The sequence below is a fragment of the Leptonychotes weddellii genome, chromosome 5 (genome assembly GCF_054177405.1).
Source record: "Leptonychotes weddellii isolate Sample4059 chromosome 5, ASM5417740v2, whole genome shotgun sequence".
NCBI lineage: Eukaryota > Metazoa > Chordata > Mammalia > Carnivora > Phocidae > Leptonychotes > Leptonychotes weddellii.
Window position 1 is genome coordinate 146,416,662 of NC_138373.1, and position 6,223 is coordinate 146,422,884.

The 6,223-nt window shown below is 49.1% G+C and overlaps 1 protein-coding gene across 1 annotated transcript in view; it reads left to right on the top strand.

Moving 5' to 3' along the window:
• Nucleotides 1-6,223, top strand: part of ABTB3 (ankyrin repeat and BTB domain containing 3) — a 284,577-nt gene that overhangs the window by 173,236 nt on the left and 105,118 nt on the right. The gene's annotated exons all lie outside the window — the stretch shown is intronic.

The following is a 6,223-nucleotide window of genomic DNA, read 5'->3' on the forward strand; positions in this document are numbered from 1 at the left end:
GTTTAGCTGAATGATGCTCAGAGGAGGTGGTTAGCCCAACCGAGGTCAAAGGTATCTCAGCATCTTGGGGAACTAGAAGGGTGGTGCAGGGGCCCAAAACATGGACCTTCTTCTCTTCTTCACTTCCTTGTGAGTTTTCTTGTTCAGAGCTCTTTTTTTTTTTTAAGATTTATTTATTTTTTTTTTTTTAATTTGAGAGAGAGAGAATGAGAGAGAGAGCACATGAGAGGGGGGAGGGTCAGAGGGAGAAGCAGACTCCCTGCCGAGCAGGGAGCCCGATGCGGGACTCGATCCAGGGACTCCGGGATCATGACCTGAGCCGAAGGCAGTCGCTTAACCAACTGAGCCACCCAGGCGCCCAAGATTTATTTATTTATTTTAGAGAAAGAGTGGGCTTGCGTGCAGTTGGGGTGGGGGGAGGAGCGGGGGAGAGGGAGAGAGAATCTCAAGCAGATTCTGCGCTGAGCGCAGAGCCCAATGTGAGGCCCAATCCCACAACCCTGAGATCATGACCTGAGCCGAAATCAAGAGTCGGATGCTCAACCGACTGAGCCACCCAGGTGCCCCTGTTCTGAGCTTTTATACTAGAGCTTAGAGAAAGACAGATGGAAAGATGATACTCCAGCCTGACGTGGATGGAAGGTACAAGAAAGAAAACATATCACCTTAATAAACTTATTATTCTGATAACGCCAAGTAGTATATGCCATTATTCAAAATTCAGAAACTATAGACACGTTGGAAGGAAACACCACCCACAATCCCACTAGGCAGAGAAATCCTTAGACAACATTTTGGGGGTTTTGGGGGGTAGTTTTGGTACTTACTCAATGCAAAGTTTTTAAATAACATAATCCTGATCTCACAGTATGCGATTGTGAATTTCAGGTTTTTTCTACTTACCATTTTAACAAGAGGATTTTTTTCGTGGTATTGCAGTTCTGTGTAAACGTTTTTAATGACTGCGTAAGTTTTTCATTTTATCACATGGATGTACCGGAGTTTATTTAACCATGCTGTTATTTTTAAACATATATTTCTTTGTCAAGTTTTGGATCCCATAAATAAGGTTCGGGTGAAAATCCTTGTGCATAAAGATTTGCTGCATTTTGGGTCCTAACATTGGGAAGGATTCCCAGAAATGGAATTACTGAATTAAGGGTAAGGAGCATTCATTAAGACCTTGGATACATAATGCCAGATGGGATTTGGAGCTGACCCTGGCTGCACTGGGCTGTCTCTGAAATTAGGGTAGGGTGTAGGGTGAAGAGCACAGGCTTTAGAATCAGACAGACCCAGGCTGGACTCTTGTCCGTGCCTCAGTTTCCTTATCTGTAAAATAAGATATCTCAACCTTAACATTATTGACATTTGGGGCTAAATTCTTTGCTGTGGGGACCGTCCTATGCATTGTAGGATGGTTAGCAGCCGCTCTAACCACCCAGAAGATGCCAGTAGAGGCCCTTGGATATGACAACCCAAAATGGCTCCAAGCTTTGCCAGGTGTCCTCTGACAGGCAGAATCTACTCGGCTGCAGATCACTGCTGTAAAACTGAGTAATATAGCGCATGCTTTGCAGAGCACATGAGGATTAGAAACAGTGCACGTGAGGTGCTTACTCACTGTCCGTGGCACGGTGTAGGGGCTCAGTGAGTGGCACCTGTCACTACTGTTCGTAATAATCGTGACAATGACATTTTCCACAGCTGGATGCTACAGAGATGATGCCCAGGAGGACGCACGGGATCACCTTGGAAGCCACACCCAGCTCTAGGAGTCTCTGGGTCTTTGGTTCTTTGGCCAAAATCATCCAGCAGTTTCCCTGTCCGCTCCTTCCAGTGGTCACCGTGCATCCTATTTAGGAACAGAATTGCTTCTCAGACTTTCCTGATGGGAGCCTTTCTCCCCTCACTGTCCACCACCCCCATGCCCCCCTGATGTTTGCAACTCAGCTTTCCTCCTAGAAGACCGTGAGTGCTGTGCTGAGTCCATTACTTGCAATTCCAAGTCCTTCCCCCTGCATGTCCCTGGGGATGAGGGAGGCCCCCTCAGCCTCTGCCCCCTACATGCAAACTCACCGGAAACCCAGCACCTCTGGAAAGTTCACCAGGCAGTTTTTGAGAGTCCCCAGGTGGCATCTCACATGTAGCCATCCCTTCGTCCTACCCTGCTGGGGCTCAGCCTGCAGTCTTGGCCTTCCATGATCCTTACACCCTGCCCCTGCCCATGGCTGGTGACACCTTTGAGGACCCTGACATCACAGCCAGGGGCAGAACTGGGAGGTCTGCAGTTCCTTCCAGAGCTTTGGCCCTATCTGCCACGGCCTCTGCGGCTTGTCCCCACCCCTGTGCCCACCAAGGATGTGGTTACTGACAGGTACCAGTTACAGATGGGCTGAGCTTTTCTGCCCAGACTCTGGGTGTGGCCAAGCCAGCCATGATCTCTGGAGCTCCTGGTGGGCTCTTGCTGCCACCAAGGAATGAAGACCCCCTTCTCTCCTGCCCTCTCCTGAGGGCAGCGTGGTACAGTAACTGAGAGATCCAAATGGCAGTAGTTTGAAGCCAGATTATTTCCCTGGATCTCAGTTTCCTCATTTGTAAAATGGATATGCCACCTGGACCTACCTCACTGGCTTGCATCGCACCAAAGTGGTGTAATATATAGAAAGCTCTCAGAAGTGTCCTGCACACAGGAGTGCTATTTAAATGGGTGTCTGCTGTTGCCCACTGTCGCCTCATCCCATGGCCCCAAAGCCCAGCTGCTGGGCTGCTACGCATGTTCACAGCTTTCCCGGAAAAGCTCTCTCAGCTCTGCTAGCGCCCGAGCCAAAGTTCTGATCTGAGAGACCAGGCTTCGGTTGGTTCCAGAACCAGCTTCCTGCCTACATCATCGCTGGTTACTCGTGTGCCCCTCCAGGCCCCTTTCCTTAGGGCAGGTATCATCTAAGAGTGTGCATGGCCATCCATGCAGGTGGACCCAGCAGCCACCACCCCCTCCTGCAGACAGGTCAGACGCTGAGCCCCCTCAGCCGGAAGCTCCCCTCTGTCAGCAGAGGCCGACCCATCTCCTGAGCCCCTCACCATGGAATCCACAATGGCATATATTTGGGGAGACTCAAATTTAGGCCTCAACTCTTCACCAGAGTTTTTCAAAGGCCACACCCTGAGGTAGATTCTAGAAGGAACTGGGGTGTACTGACTAAGAACGTGAGCCCTGGCAGCCTCATTGGAGTTGCAACCTGCTCCTTCCTATGTGACACCTGGGCCAGTTGCCCCTTGCCTTGATTTTCCCATCACTGAAGTGGGTTTATGTCCTCTATGGCTCTTAGATAATTAAACCGGAAAGTGTATAAACGGCCCGAGACATGGCAGGTTCTCTGTCTATTGTGGTTTCTGCTTCTGCTGTCACCTCCCTCTACCTCATGTCATCCTCATCAGAAAATTCACAACATCGTCATTGTGCCCAGTCCCAGCCCAGACCTGCCATCTTGTTCTCTTCCAGGCTCCTTCTCTACATTCACTGGTCAGCCTCCCTTTACCAGTGGCTGGAGCCACCCCTTATGAGACTGACTGATAGGACCGGCCCAAGGCGGGCACCTGGCTTCCTTTTTTCCTCCCTCCCAAGGAGCAGCATTTCTAAAAGATGTAGAGAGAACAGGGAAGAAAAAGCAACTAAGGACCTAAGTGCACCCCCAGACAGACACCCAGAGTGCACAGCTTTATAGCATAGATTCCTAAAAATGTCAACCCCAGCATGAAGCAGCAAATCTGGCGCTGGGTCAGGACGCTGGCAGGACTGTCCCCGCACGTCCCAGGCACCGGACCTCCAGGTCTCACCATCCAGAGAGAAGGACGAGCAGGCAGGCCCTGAGCCTAAGAGAGTGGCTAATTTCATGCCCACAGCGTGCCAGGCCCTTCCTCATTCTGCCCTGAACCCTCACACCCACCCAACAGGGGGCTCATTTCCTCGCCTGCGAGGCTGAGTGACTTGCTGGTTTGTGCGCTGATGAGCGGCACAGCTGGGATTTGAATTCCTTCTCCTGACTGTGAGCACTGGTTCCCCATATTTTCCATCTGCAGGCCCCCCGGGGGTCTTCCCTGGCCCACCTACCCCTAAGAGAGAATTTCCTTCTCTGATTCTTTTTTTGAGTTTCTTGGGCATATGTTCCCACTGTGGGGAATGGAGAGAGGAGGGTCAGGCTCTGAGCGAGGCATGGTAAGATGCAGAGGGGTGCAAGATGGCCACCCCACCTGCTCTCTGTTCAGCCCCTGCATCTGCTTGCTGTCCAGATATTAAGGTTGGTGGATTATACTCTGGTTCGGTTGTCCTGTTAAGGCCTTAGAACTCTGACAACATGGAAGTTTCCTTGTATCAGAGGAAACTCCTGTATCAGAAATAGTGGCCACTTGGAATCTTGTCTCAAGAAGGATTTAAAGGCAACATCTACACTCCGTGCATAAGAGCTCTGTGATTGATTAACCATGTCTGTCATGGACATGGACTAGAAAGGGGAGTATTTGCCATTTCTGCCCTTGGCTGAGACCGCATCTCCATAGTTGATTCCCCTAAGGGGAGGGGGAGGTGAATGACTCTCTTGTCAATCTTCTTTTAAGGAAATGACCCCACCCTCAGACTAGAAAGTAGGCTTTGGGCCTTCAGAGGAGAAACTCAGGCCTGTCACTGAGCCTCACTTTCTTGGGTTTGGATTTGAGGTCAAAGTGTCCTGTTAGAAGGTACAGGTGGATGGCAGAGGAGTGGTGGGCTCCGCAGGCCTGGTTTCTACTGGGCAGTGAAGGATTGGGATTGGAGGAGACAGTCTCCTTCCCCCACCAGGGGCTGCCTGGGTGGGGTGGGGTGGGGTGAAGAGGGAGCAGTAAATTCCAGTTGATGTTTCAGTCTTGAGCCTGAAGGCAGAATTCCGTCTTCTTCAAGGTCTTTTCTCCCAAGGCCTTCAGCTGATTGGATGAGGCCCACCCACATTTTGGAAGATAATCTGCTTTTCCCAAAATCTACTGATTTAAATGTTAAAAGTTAATGTGAAAAATACCTTCCCAGCAACCTATAATCTAGTGTTTAACCCAACAACTGGGCATCATAGCCTCACCCAGTTGACACATAAAATTATTCATCACAAGTATCTCAGATGAGTGTTTCCCAGAGAGTGCAACACATTCCACTGGACGAGTGGAAAAAGGCAGTGCATTCAATAACATTGGTCATGGAGTGATCCTTTTAAGTTCTATTTTAATTCTGATTGCTTCAAGAAGAAAGGCTCCATTTGGTATGAGCCCCTAACACTTTTCTAACACTTATTATTTAGAACAACAACAAAAAAAAAAAACCAGGACCAGAATTCAGCTATAAATTAATTATACTGTTTTGTTTTCATCAAATTAACTTTTATAGTGATCTTCTGTTTATGGCAACTGATACTGATCTTCTGTTTATGATAAGTGACAAAACATTTCCTTTTTAGATATCCGTATTTAAAAAAAAATCTAAGTGAATCCATTTATTTTTTTAAAAGACTTTATTTACTTGTCAGAGAGAGAAAGGGAGAGAGCAAGCATGAGCAGGAGAATCTGCAGGCAGAGGGAGAAGCAGGCTCCCCACTGAGCAAGGAGCCCAATGCGGGGCTTGATCCCAGGACCCTGAGATGAAGCAGACACTTAACGGACTGAGCCACCCAGGCGCCCCTAAATGAACCCATTGAAAGTTAAGTAAACGATGGCACAGATAGGACTTGGATACAGCTGCACTCATGAAGGTGGTATACAAACAACCTAAGTTCGGGAAATGCCATCTTAGCCTAGAAAAGTCAGGGCTTCCAGGCCCAGCCAGCCTCCCAACAGGAAGGTCCTCCCTGTGCGGCCAACCGGGGAGTATGCATTTGGTTTGATGAAGAGAAGGCTGGTTTCCTTCAGAGAAAGCAGGAGAAAGACTAGAGTGTATCCCAGATTTGCTAGTGCAGAGAAGAGTAAGACAGAGCCCCTGTCCTCAAGGAGAATGGTTCAGTGCGGGGATTCTGGAGCCAGACTGCCTGGGTTCAAATCCTGGCTCTGCTGCTTGTGGCTGCTGGTTGACCTTGAGAAGTTATTTGCCCTCTTTCCTCATCCATAAAATGGGTTTATAAAGGTACCTGCTTTGGGGTGATGAATTGGGGTGCTTAAAACTGTGCTGGTGCATAAATGTCGTTTAAGACTGAGTTGCTGCCATGGGGAA